The sequence below is a fragment of the Petaurus breviceps genome, unplaced genomic scaffold, assembly GCF_028583685.1.
Source record: "Petaurus breviceps papuanus isolate PSGF00001 unplaced genomic scaffold, PetGlider_PUasm1.0 98, whole genome shotgun sequence".
In the NCBI taxonomy this organism is placed as follows: domain Eukaryota; kingdom Metazoa; phylum Chordata; class Mammalia; order Diprotodontia; family Petauridae; genus Petaurus; species Petaurus breviceps.
Genome location: NW_027187460.1, coordinates 45,285,939 through 45,299,885, shown reverse-complemented (window position 1 = coordinate 45,299,885; position 13,947 = coordinate 45,285,939). Strand labels below are relative to the sequence as shown.

The following is a 13,947-nucleotide window of genomic DNA, read 5'->3' as shown; positions in this document are numbered from 1 at the left end:
AGTGACCAATCTGAGGGGTAATCACTCTTGCTTTAACCTGCTTGGATCTGGACTGCGGTCTAGAGTGGAGGTCCTGCGGTGTGTGACCAGCTTGGCAGAGCGTGTGGAGGCTTCAGAGAGGGCACCCAACTAATACCTTCGGCAGGTGAGAAAACCCCAGCATTTGGGACGAAGCTCCCCTGTCTGGTAGCATAGTACTGCTGTGGCAAAAAAGCCAAAAGTCAAGTAATTGAGTGGCAACATGAGCAGGCAAAGGAAGCAAAGGAAAAAGAGCAATCCAACTTTACACTCCTATTTTGGGGACAAAAAGGATCAAAGCATGGAACAGGAGGAAGACAATGATGTCAGAACTCCTGCACCAAAAATTCCCAAGAAAAATATGAGCTACTTACAGGTTATAGAGGTCCTTAACAAGGATTTTGAAAATCAAATAAGAGAAATAGAAGAAAAACTGGGAAGAGAAATGAGAATGATGCAAGAAAATTATGAAATGAGAGTCAACAACCTGCCTGAAGAAAATAACACCTTAAAAAATAGAGTAACTTGGATGGCAAAAGAGGCTCAAAAAGGCAATGAGGAGAAGAATGCCTTAAAAAGCAGAATCTGCCAGATGGAAAAAGAATCTCAAAAGCTCACTGAAAGGAATCATTCCTTCAGAATTAGATTGGAGCAAATGGAAGCTATTAACTTTATGAGAAATCAAGATACTATGAAACAGATCCAAACAAATAAAAAATAGAAGGCAATGTGAAATATCTCATTGGGAAAACCACTGACCTGGAAAATAGATCCAGGAGAGATAATTTAAAAATTATTGGACTACCTGAAAGCCATGATAAAAAAAAAAAAACCTAAAAGTCATCCTTCAAGAAATTCTCAAAGAGGGGTGGCTAGGTGGTGCAGTGAATAGAGTACTGGACCTGGAGTCAGGAGAACCTGAGTTCAAATCCAGCCTCAGACACTTGATGCACACACACACACACACACACACACACACACACACACACAAAATGAAACTAGCCATGTAACCTTGGGCAAGTTACTTAACCCCAACTGCCCTCTAAAAAGCAAAAATAAATAAATAAATAATGAATTCTCAAGGAAAATTGCCCTGATGTTTTAGAACCAGAGGGCAAAATAGAGGCTGAAAGAATCCACCAATCACCTCCTGAAAAAGATCCCAAAAAGAAAACTCCTAGGAATATTATAGCCAGGTTCCAGAATTCCCAGATCAAGAAGATATTACAAGCACCCAGGAAGAAACAATTTGAATATTGTGGAAACACAATCAGGATAACATGGGATCTGGCAGCTTTTACACTGAGGGATCACAGGGCTTGGAATATGATATTCTGGAGGTCAAAGGAGCTGGGATTAAAACCAAGAATCACCTACCCAGCAAAACTAAGTACCATGTTTCAGGAGAAAATATGGTCATTCAGTGGAATAGAGCACTTTCAAGCTTTCTTAATGAAAAAAACCAGAGTTGAATATAAAATTTGGCATTCAATACAAGAAGCAAGAGAAGCATGAGAAGATAAACAGGGAAAAGAAATTATAAGGAACTTACCAAAGTTGAACTATTTACATCCCTACATGGAAAAATGATAATTGTAACTTAGGAAACTTTTCTCAATATGAGAATAGTTGAAGGGAATAGAAATGTGTGAATATATATACATACATACATATACACATATGTATATGTATGTTTGTATGTATATGTACATATATGTCTATATAGAAGGATATATGGGCGCATGAATACATATGGGAATGTGTGTATATATGTGTACAGGTATAAATAGAGGGCACAAGACCAATTTAATAGTTAGGGAGGATACTTAAAAGATAAAATTGAGAGGTGAGAGAAGAATATAATGAGAGAAGATGGGGAGAGACAGAATGGGGCAAACTATCTCATATAGAAGAGGCAAGAGACAATGGTTACAATGGAGGGGAAAAACAGGAAGGCAGAAGGGAATGGGTCAACCTTACTATCACTGAATTTGGCTTAGGGAAGGAATGACATACACACTAAATAGATTATCTCACCCAACAAGAGAGGAGGGGGGAAGGGGATAAGAGGAGGGATGATGGAAGGGAGGGCAGGCTGAGGGGGAGGGAAGTTGGAGGCACCTACTTTTGAAAAAGGACAGGATCAAAGTAGAGAATGGAACAAGTGGGAGGTGGGATAGGAGGGAGGGAAATATAATAAGTCTTTTACAATATATCCACTATGGAAATGTTTTGCATAGTTACACATGTGCAACCTATATTGAATTGCTTATCTTCCCAGTAAGGGTGGCTGACAAGTGAGGAAGGGAATGAATCTGGAATTCAAAGCTTTTGAATCAAATGTTTAAATATATATATTATTTTACATGTAACTGGGAAATAAGATATACAGGCACTGGGGCACGGAGATCCACCGTGCCCTACTGGAAAGTCAGAGGGGGTAGGGGAGAAGATATGGGAGAGAGCAGATTGGAAGAGGGGATATCCAGTGGGATGGCAATTTTGGGGTGGTAGGTAGGGGGGGAAAAAGAGGAGAAAATTTGTAACTCATAATCTTGCGGAAATGAATGATGTAAACTAGAAGTTAATAAAGAATTTGATAAAAATAAATAAATAAAAAGGAAAAAAAAAGAAAATTATGGCTGTGGCATAAATGCAAATACCCTATAGTCTATTCAGATTCACTGTAAAATACTTCCTTCTCTATATTCTTTCCTGAAGTGAGTGAGATTTTTATTCCTTTGTTGTTATTTTTCCCCAGTAACTCTTACAGTCAACTTCCCTTCAGAAGTCTACTTATTTAATGAGCACCTTCCCTTTTTAGCACTTTTATAGCCTCACGAACCTTCCTTTCTCTTGTCATAATAAAGTCCTCCTCTAATCGGTCTTTTCTTTTCCTTCCTAGTGCCATTATTCTTTTGTTTTATTCTTTTTCTCTATTAAATCCTTGTCTTCCAGTTCAATTCTTTTTCTTGTTCTTTTTCAGTTTATTGAAGCCTCTAAAATTTCTACGCAAGTCATATTTCTATTTTTTCCATAATTTTAAAGGACTTCCAAATATCCTAATTCAAGCTTCTGCTAATTTCTTGCCATTAAAAAGTCACTTGGGGTGGCCAGGTAGCACAGCGAGTAAGAGCACTGGCTCCAGTATCAGGATGACCTGGAGAGCGACACTTAGCACCCACCCAGAAACACTTAAGTAACCTTGAGCAAGTTACTTAACCCCAATTGCTTAAAAAAAAAGTCACTTAACATTTCTAGTACTGAGGTGTGTTTTTTTTTTCCTCTTTATGAAGACCGAAAGAAAAATTGGATAAAATGAATTTTAGGTTCCTTCCAAATCCATTGTGCATAGAATTAACATCGTAAGAGTGAAAAATCAATTCTGTTATATAACCATTTACTAAATACTATAAGTAAAGCACTTAGCTAGATGATGACGATACAAAGACAAAAATGAAAGATAATTCCTGCCTTTAAGGCAGGAATTTAACTTTCTGGAACAAGGGTAAGGGGGGAGTTTGATAACAGTATAACACAAGGTAAATAGAGGAGAGAAATAATATTAATAGTAGTAATCATGGAAGTCATAGAATAGGTGCCACCTCATTTGAGCCTTGAAGGAATACCAAGATTCTGAGATAGTGATGAGAAGAAAGTATATTCTAGTCATGGGTAATTCACTAAATTCATAGAAGCAGAAGATGAATTGTGAAGTTCAGAGAATACTTAATAGTCCAATTTGGCTGGAGCTTATGAAATGTAATGTGAAATAAACTCAGAATCATTATAGACACCATCAAAGAAAAGATTATAGTGAGGCAACTGAATATGGTCAAAGAGAATCTTGGGGAGCATGGTTATATAGAAGAATTAAAGATAGAAAACGGCATTCTTAGAAGACAAAAATAACTGACTTAATCTACTATGCAATAATAGTATAACATAATGCCAAAGGAACCAAGGAATGCAATAGATTTGATGAGTGTATCACAGGTGATGTTTAGGCAGTTACTAGATTGTTGCATGCAAAAAAGTTTACAGCTGTGTTCTGAGAGGTGAATGGGCGGGGATACAGTGTAAGATATAAGCATAGCCTATTCTTCAGACTTTAGTGGAAAGAAACAGGCTGCTAAGTTAAGGAGATAGTAGAGTCCAAGAACAGCAAATAAGAGACAGAGCTGAGAGATAGAATGCATGAGACTTTGTGACAAGCATTGAGAATAACATTGAAGTACTGTTGGTTAAATAACACTGAATCATATAGAGTTACAATCTCAGATTCCATACTCCAGGGCAGAATTTCTTAGGTTGCTGGCCAGATTTCACAGTGGGGCAGGTCATGAACCTTGGATATGTAATAAATTATATTTTTTGTTTTCATCACTGTCCTTTTTTCGAAGAGGAACAATAACATCATGGGTGATATCTCAATTTGTGCTTGAATTGGATTTAAGTAAGGCAGAGTCACACAAAATCATCAGCCTCACTCTTTCTGAGTCATCAAAGTCCAGTGGCAGGACAAAAGTCAAGATTACTGGCAATGGCCCAGGATGAATGGTCATTTTTGATTCCTGACCAAGCTCTAAGAACTAACTCCACAGCACCTACTTCAGCTGCTTTCAATGGCCATTGGAACAAATTGTTCTCATCTGCCCATTCAGCTAGGGAAAGTCTTCACATGCTTGGAGAAGACATCCCTGTAATTCACTTAAAGTTTAAAAGCCTGTCCATTACCTGGTTTACATTGGCCAAGATGGTTTACCAGGATGTGGCTGCTGTATATGCTACAGCTTCCTGGAGTCACAAGTGAGAGTTGGGTGAAGGTGGACACCAAAGATGGATTAGAGTCCCTGAAAAGGGCTGAAAAATCCCTCCATCAGAACTTAGTCCTCCCTGAACACCCCATACACCCCACCCTCCAGCTGAAACCTCTAACTAAAATTTACTATTTCCTTCAGTAATGAAGGAAAGAAGACAACAAACTGTTCTGAGGAAGATTTCTATATGTATTAGTAGACAAGAAAAAGGGTATATGACACAAAAAGTTTACAAAATCCTGGTCTCCCCTAACTACTGTATAAATCTTATCTCCTGAATTACTAAGAGGTACACAATCAGAGGTTAGTTATTTTAAGGATTCCTGGCTTGGATAGGAAATTACCCACATAAGTAAAGTATCCTCCTAGAAAAGGATTCTATGATTCTATAACTTGCTATACTTTTGAATAGTTGTACTTCAACTAAAACTTCCTTGGATTCTTAGAAAAGATATCTAAGGCTTCATTTCTTTTTTGTGTAAATACAGATTTAATTAACACTTACCACCTGTGAAAATGCAAAACCTTAAGTGTTAATTAAACCTGTATTTACACAGCAAGTAGAATGTAGCCCTACATGTTCTTGTATAAGGAAGTTTATTTTAAACCCCATTAATCCATTGTTCCCTGAAATAATAGCTAGTCTTTGGTATGCTTCCAGATAAAAATCTTACATCTAAGAGAGTCATGATAAAAAAAAAAGCCCTTTGCTAACTGCTATTTCATTAAGTATCAAAATGGCCATGTTTTAAGGAGATTTTTTTCTTTGAAACCATATATAGCAGCTACATGTTATAACTATGATTCATTATGTTATTTTCTTCCAACAAAATCATACAAACTTTATCTTATAGGTATTATTTTGTCTGGAGATAATGAAGTGAGGTTTCTAATGATCTTAGTACAGAATTATGAAGTACTAGCTGGAAGCTAAAGATTTGAGAAGCCCACGTAATGCTTTCATTGCTATTGTTGACTGAATGTAGAGCTTTTTTAAGAGAAAAGTACCTTTTAGGACAATAGTGTCATAGAGTAGGATTCAGATTTCTGCACCACTCTGTAGGATAAAAAAATGAACTGTTCTTAACATGGGGTATAGTGCACCTATCAAGAAAATGATGAATATATTTGCTTTTTCCTGGTAACTTTTAAATCTTAACATGAGAGTTTTTAACTGAAAACGGAAGAACAAGCAGAAAATTGCCCATATAGCTGCCAAGCCAGATACTTCAAATACAGCATAGAAAGATAAATATTAGTAAATATGTTCTGGAATTCATAGTAGATACTATCAAGAAGGACAGTGATAATTTTTCTAGGCTCAGATGTTCATACAGAAACATATAAAAGCGGGGACTAGTAATCTTAATGTAAGGAGGTAAATTTTGGTTCAAATCACTGAGATTATGCACGACAATGAAAAAGCACACATTAATTAAAAGAAAAAGATTAGATAAAGTGGGCCATGGGATAGTGATATGTATAAAGGTATCCATCTCTCAGGAAATTGATAAAGAAGAAGGAGAAAGTAGTGGAAAACATTTAGGCAAGGACCAAAGGAGGAAGAAACAGAAGGAATATTTTAACAGGACTAGAATAGAAGTTACTAGCTAAAAGCAAGAAATGGATGATGACTTCCAGAAGCAGATTATAGTAATAGTAAGGTATAGGGAACTTATTTTAACTATCCTAGTATCTGCTAGGGTTCTCTCTGTGTTAACTGCAAAATATATGATAAATTCTTGACTTACATGCTGATGATTTAATTTTTCAAAAGACAGAAGAATGACAAGGGAAAGTGATATTTTAGATATGATTCTGGCAAATAAAAAATAAGTGGTTCAGGAAGTACAAATAATAAGAATCATGGGAAGAAATGACTATGCAATCTTAGAATTTATGAAAGGTAAGAATACTATAAGGCTTCATCTAATATACAACCTGTATTTGAGAAGAAAAGATTTCAAAGAGTTCAGACATCTGATCAAATGTGTTTTGAACTGAAAATAGAGGAATGGGAGAAAAATGAGCACATGATCCATTAAGTTAAGCATGGTAGGGAATATCATCAAAAGCACATAAAGACAGGATAAAAAGGTAGATAAACCAATGAGGGTAACTGTTTTTCTTGATCTGATTTTTACAAAAGAGGATGTAGTGCTGGGGACAAAGTGATAGGAACACTGAAGGGAACTGATCATTCCATTTTAAAATGTATGGTACAGAAATAGATGAAGGTCAGATATAATCTAACATGAGCCATGGATTTTAGTATAGCAGAACTCAAATGGTTCACTGAAAAAAAAACGGTAAAATGTCATGGCCTAAAAGTCTATGAGGGAGGCAGCCTAGGTAAATGGAACTATTCAAGAATGAAATTCTGAAGACAAAAAGGAAAGGAAGAGAATAGGGAGAGTTGTACAAAAATGGGGATAAATACACATAAACCTCAGTAAACAACTTAAAGAGATACAGAAAGTAGACACAGAAAAGAGATAGAGATTCAGAAAGCAGAATTAAAAACAAGCAATATAAAATTACTTGTATAAATATTGTCATGGACACCAAAGCTCAAAATTTTCTAAGGGTATGAAAGAAAACTGAAAACACATTTTTAAGTTATACTGGGGTAAAAGAAGGATCAAAGAAAAGATAGGTGTGATACTAAAAATGAATGGATTAATAGTAAATGAGGATGGATGGGACCTTTTACACTACTTACCTACTTCTGTTTTGACTGCCAAGGAGTAGGGACTTTAACCTGTGAAGAGCATGACAGAAATGGCTAATATAAAAATAAGAACCAAGGTAAGTAGGAGGGAGATAGCAAAGAGAGCATCATGAGGAGTTCAAGACATCAGAGGAAGATGAATTTCATCCAAGGAACTCATACTCAATGATTGTTGGGCTGTTGTCAAAAATCTTGGAAGGACTAAGAAGAACAGAGGTACAAAAATATGAAGAGCTAGTACAGATGTTTTGATATTCAAAAAATGAAGAAAATAGAGTCTTCAAATCATAGGCCCATGAGCTTGACTTTGATTTAGATACCAACATGTTTTTATCAAGAAGAGATAAAGCCAAAGTAAGTTTATGTCTTTTTGGTTAGTTGTACTAGACTGGTGGGTCGGTAGAATGATATGGATACAGTTGAATAAGATATTAGAAAAGCATTTCATTAACTAGCATGTTTTCTTGTGGAAAAGACAGAGATATGACATTATAATTAAGTGGATTAAAAACTGGCTGAATGGCTGGACTCAAAAGAGTAGTCATCAGTGGTTTGACATCAATTTGGAAGTAGATTTCTAGTGGAAATCTCAGAATCAGTTCATTGCCCTATGCTATTTAAGATTTCTTTTTAAATCTATGACTTGGATGAAGAAACAGAAGCCATGCTTCTTCAATCTATAGATGACACAAAGCCAGGAGATTTTTAATATTTTTATGGCAGAATTAGAATAGAAAACAACCTTAACGGATGAATATTGGTTTGGTTTTTTTAAGGTGCTTAATAAATGTTTATTGACTGACATTTTGAAAAACTCAATTTAAGTTAGTGTTTGAATTTTTTAAATCCAGTTTTTCAAAATGTCTCCATGTTCACATCTGAAAGAATAAAAAGGAAAAAGATAGATGGGGGGAGGGGAGAGAGAGAGAGAAATAGAGAGCTCCTTTATTACAAAAGCAAAGTCAGTCAAAACCTACTCCCATTATCAGTCATGTCCAAAAAATGACCTTCTTATTTTACATATCAGTCTACTATCTCTCTGCAATGATGTTGGTAATGTTTCTCTTCATTAGTCTTCTGGAATGACTGTTGATCATTTAGGTGATCAGAGTTTTCAAGTTTTTTTTTTAATTGTTTGTTTTTTATAATGTTAATAGCATTTTGTTTCTTCCACAATTAATTACATGTCAACACAATTTTTATGATTCATTTTTACAAGATTTTGAGTTCCAAGTTTTTCTCCCTCCCTAACTCCCCTCTGCTCTTCCTAAAATGGTGAACAATTTGATATAGGTTACAAATGTGCTATCATGTGAAGCATATTTTCATATTAGTCACAGTTGTGAAAGAAGAAACAGGAAAAAAGGAAAAAATGAAAAAGAATAAAGTAAGTGAAAAAAGTATGCTTCAATTTGCATTCAGAGTCCATCAGTTCTTCATATGGATGTGAATAGCACTTTCTGTATGAGTCCTCTGTACTTATCTTGGATCACTGTATTGCTGAGAAGAGCTGAGTCACTCATAGTTGATCATCACATAATGTTGCCGATACTACCTATGTACAATGTTTTCCTGATTCTGATCATTTCACTTTGCATCAGTCCATACAAGTCTTTCCAGGTTTTTCTGAAACCTACCTGCTTATAATTTCTTATTGCATAACAATATTCCATTACATTCATATAGCACAACTTGTTCAGTCATTATCCAATTGATTGGCATCCCCTCAATTTCTAATATTTTACCACCACAAAAAGGGCTGCTATAATGATTTTTGCATGTGTAGTTCCTTTTCATTTTTGTATAATTGCTTTGAGATACAGACCTAGTAGTGGTGTAGCTGGATCAAAGGGTATGCACAGTTTGGTTGCCCTTTGGGCATAGTTCCAAATTGCTCTCCAGAATGGTTGGATCAGTTCACAATCCCACCAATAGTACATCAGTGTACCAATTTTCCCACATCCTCTCCAATATTTACTATTTTCCTTTTTTTATATTTTAGCCAATCTGATAGGTGTGAGGTAGTACCTCAGAATTGTTTTAAATTGCAGTTCTCTAATCAAAAGTGATTTAGAAGACTTCTTTATATGTCTATAGATAGCTTTGATGTATTGATCTGAAATCTGCCTCTTCATTCCTTTGGCCACTTATCAATTAGTGAATGACTTGCATTCTTATAAATTTGACTCAGTTTTCTATATATTTGAGAAATGAGTCCCTTATCGGAGATACTTGCTGTAAAGATTTTTTCCCCAGTTTTCTGCTTTCCTTCTAATTTTGGTTTCACTGGTTTTGTTTGTGCAAAAGCTTTTCAATTTAATATAACCAAAATTATCCATTTTACATTTCATAAGATTATCTATCTCTTATTTGGTCATGAACTCTTTCTTTCTCCATAGATCTGACAGGTAGATGATATTCCTTGACCTTCTAATTTGCTTATAGTCTCATTCTCTTTGTTTAAATCATATACCCATTTTGACCTTATCTTGGTATGACAGATGAATTCTGAATCAAACCTCATGAGATGAAATTTTAAACGGGATAAGATAAAAGTCTTAAACTCCATGTAAAAAAAAAAATTACCCCACAGCAGCTAGGTTGCACATTGGGGGCAGCTAGGTTAGCTAGGTTGTGCAGGGAATAGAGCACCAGCCCTGGAGTCAGGAGGACCTGAATACAAATCCAGCCTCAGATACATAACACTTACTGGCCGTGTGACCTTGGGCAAGTCACTTAACCCCAATTGCCCTCCCTTCTCCCCCTCCAAAAAAGAAAAAAAAAAGAAGAAAACAACACATAAAAGTAAAAAATTAAAAGTTAAAAAAAAAATCACCCTCCCAAGTTCAAGATAGTTCAGACATGGCTAGACAATGGTCCCACTGATAAAGATCTAGGAATTTTAGTGGGTTACAAACACAATATTGTCAATGTGCCAACCAGATATGTTAAGGGGATCTTTGGTTTCAGTTTCAGGCATAACTTCCAAGAAGAGAGAAGCCACAGTTCCATTCATACTACATTTGAAGTATTTCATTCAATTGTGGGTGCTATAATTTGAGAGGAAATATCTGGTCATGGCTTTAAGTCCATGTCATATGGAGTTCGTCTCAAGAGAAAAAAAAAGGATGTCTAGCCTAAAGAAAAAGAAGATTCAGGTAGAATATAGTTGTCTTTAAGTATCTGAAGAGTTGTCTTGTGGAAGAGGGATTAGACCTGTTCTGTTTGGCTATTGAGGGAGGATAGTGCCAAAATGAGTAAATGGAGGCTTCAAAGAGGAAAATTTAGGCCTGATTTAAGAAGAAACAAACACAACTTCCCAACAACCCCAGCTTATGGAAAGTGAAGTAGATTGCTTTGAGAGGTGGAGATGTGGACCTTCATTGGAGATCTTTTAAGCAGGGACCAGGTTAAAACCTGTCAAGTATGTCATAATGGGAATCCATTTTAAATGTGACTTGGACTTGGTGATTCTGAGGCCCCTTCCAAACTTAAAAAACCACAGTTCTGTGATTATCTAAGGCATAGTGTACTGCATGGTCAATGGTGTTTTATGGCAGACAACAAAATGAACATAGTCTGAGAGGCAGCTTGGTGGCACAGAGGACAGAGTTCTAGGCCTGGAGTTAGGAGTACTTGAATTCAAATGCAGAAACTTGTTAACTGTGTAGCCCTGGGCAAACTATTTAACCTCTGTAGCAGTTTTATCTTCTTTAAAACAGGTGTAATAATATCACCTACCACCCAGGGTTGTTGTTAGGATCAAATGATAAGACATGTATAAATGTTTTGGTTTGGGGGGGGGGGTTGTTTGTTTTTTGCTTTTTGGAGGGGGAAGGCAGGGCAGTTGGGGTTAAGTGACTTGTCCAAGGTCACACAGCTAGTTTTGTGTTAAGTGTCTTAGGTCACATTTGAACTCAGGTCCTCCTGACTGTAGGGCCAGCACTCTATTCACTGTGCCACCTAATTGCCCCTATAAAGTATTTTAAAATCTTAAAGTGTGGTATAAATGCTAGTTGTTGTTGTTGATGATGCTAATGATGGTGTTGTTACTGTTCTACAACTGTATTAAATGAGACAGAGACCAGGATGAGGGAGGTTATAGGTTTCACTTTTCTCTACTTTTGTTAGATCACACCTGGAGTATTTTGTTCAGTTATAAGCATCACATTTTAAAGACATTAATAAACTGAAAAGAATCCAAAGGCTAGATGGCAAGCAGGATAGTAAAAGTCCTAAGAATATACCAAATAAGGCCTGGTTAAATGAACTGGGGGTGGGTAGACTAAAGAAGAAAAGACTTAGGGGAAGCTTGATAATTGTCCAGAAGTATCTTGACACATCATATGGATGACTATTTTATTTGTCTTGTTGGCCCTAGAGGCCACAACTAGCACCAGTGGGATGAAGGATAGCATGGTTCAGAGAAAAGAGTGCTGGATGTGGAGTCAGAGGACCTGGCTTTGAGTACATATTCTGTTAGTTACTACCTGTGTCACCTTGAGCAGGTCACTTAATTTCTCTGACCTTCTGTTTCTTCATCTGTAAAAGGATAGGGTCAGACTAGATGCCCTCTAAGGTCAATTGCTGTGCCAAATCTATGATCTAATGATCTATGAATCTATCGAGAAGATCTTCATACCTAGAAAACCTGCAAAATACCTTCCAACTCAAGATTCTGCGATTCTTCCTCTAAGCAAAGCAGAAAACATCGTTCTTTTATAAAACAGAGAAAACACTTTCCCTTTGTTATAACTCTCTTTTTGGATTCTCTGATAGCAAAATCAGTAAGTACTCCATGCAAAGGTTACACATATAAATTAAATGTGATACCTATTATTACAAGCTAAATAAAAGCTACTGTTACTTTATAAAGTACTACTTTCTATGAAATTAGCATTCATAGTTCTCTTACATTTGAGAAACTATTCTTTCTTCTTGGAATTAATTTACATTTTATATCACTAATACATTATTATAAATATATAATTCATAATCAATAATAATATTTTTTCATTCTGTACAATTTTCTCTCTACACATTTGTAAAACATTTTTCTGGGTTTAAAAAATAACCATTAGGCTGTTATAAAAAACATTACACTAACTGGTCTTACTGCTGAATTTTGCAGCATGAACAGAGAAACTGAAGCTTTGGTTATTTTCATTTTATGTAGACACAACATAAGAGAAATTCTTTCATTTATTCTGTAAGTATTTATTTGGATTCTATCATGCATGGCAATGAGAAGTTAGTAGGAGTGGGTAAGATGATGAAGGTTGAGGAAAAGAGACACAAAAGAAATAAAAGACTCTTCTACTTCAGAAGCTTACAATTTAACTGGGAAAATAAAGTATAAAAATGTTTAACATTAGCTAAAGATGATTTTTTAAAAATAACGTAGGAAAATTATCAGACTAGAGTAGATGAAAACCATCTTTTGAGTCAGGAAGACTTGGTTCAACTTCACCTTTAACATATACTGGCTATGTGAGCAATGGCAATCTCTGAACTATTTAGCATTCAGGGCAACTTGTGAAGGTGGATAAAGTTTCTTTTACAAGGAGAGTCCCCAATAAGTACACAATTACAAGTTCACAACTTTCTACTTCCCCAAAAGAAAAAAAATATTAGCAGTGGTTCAAAACAAAATATTAATTATGTACAGATGGTGTGGATATATGTGTGTATGCCTATGTATATGTGTGTACTATCCACTAACATCATACTCTGATGCCTTGTGTTGTGTGAAACAACTTTAGGTTCTAAAAGGCTCTGAAAATGAAGGGAATATATAATAAAATGAATGAGCAGAACAGATTAAGGTTATTCACAAGAATCATAATTGAGGTTATTGATGGGTAACCAATGTATATAGTTCTGGGATATGGGTACAGTGATTCAATTCACATTTTATGACACTGTTATCTAAACAGAGAACTATCAGCTATTCAACTGACTCTCCACTGAAGAAGCTCTTTGAGCTCTTGATAGGAAATTTCCTTAAATGAATTTTCTGAAAGAGAAGCTAAGTTCAAGTCATGTTCTACCTAAATTCAATCAACTTCTCGATGAACCCTTACAAGAATTTATTGAGCCCTTCCAGGTGATGGGCACCCATGCTGGTCACTCTGAACACACATTCAATAGTTGAAAAAATCCCTATTCTCAAGGAATGTATGTTCTAGAGATTTTATGTTAAAGAGGAGGAAATTACATCTGATTTCCTCTTAAGCTTACTTTGGGAGGAGAAAATAGAGAATCTCCTCTGTGGGGAGAAATAGAGGTAGAATCAAATATGATTTGGGATTCTTAAGGGTGGGTAGATGGGAAGATATGGTCCCTCCTTGCTCCAGTGGCAGAGTTTGAGAGTGGAAT

At 35.8% G+C, this 13,947-nt stretch overlaps 1 protein-coding gene across 1 annotated transcript in view; it reads right to left on the bottom strand.

The window, feature by feature from the left end:
• Positions 1 to 13,947, bottom strand: part of CSMD3 (CUB and Sushi multiple domains 3) — a 795,885-nt gene that overhangs the window by 485,441 nt on the left and 296,497 nt on the right. The gene's annotated exons all lie outside the window — the stretch shown is intronic.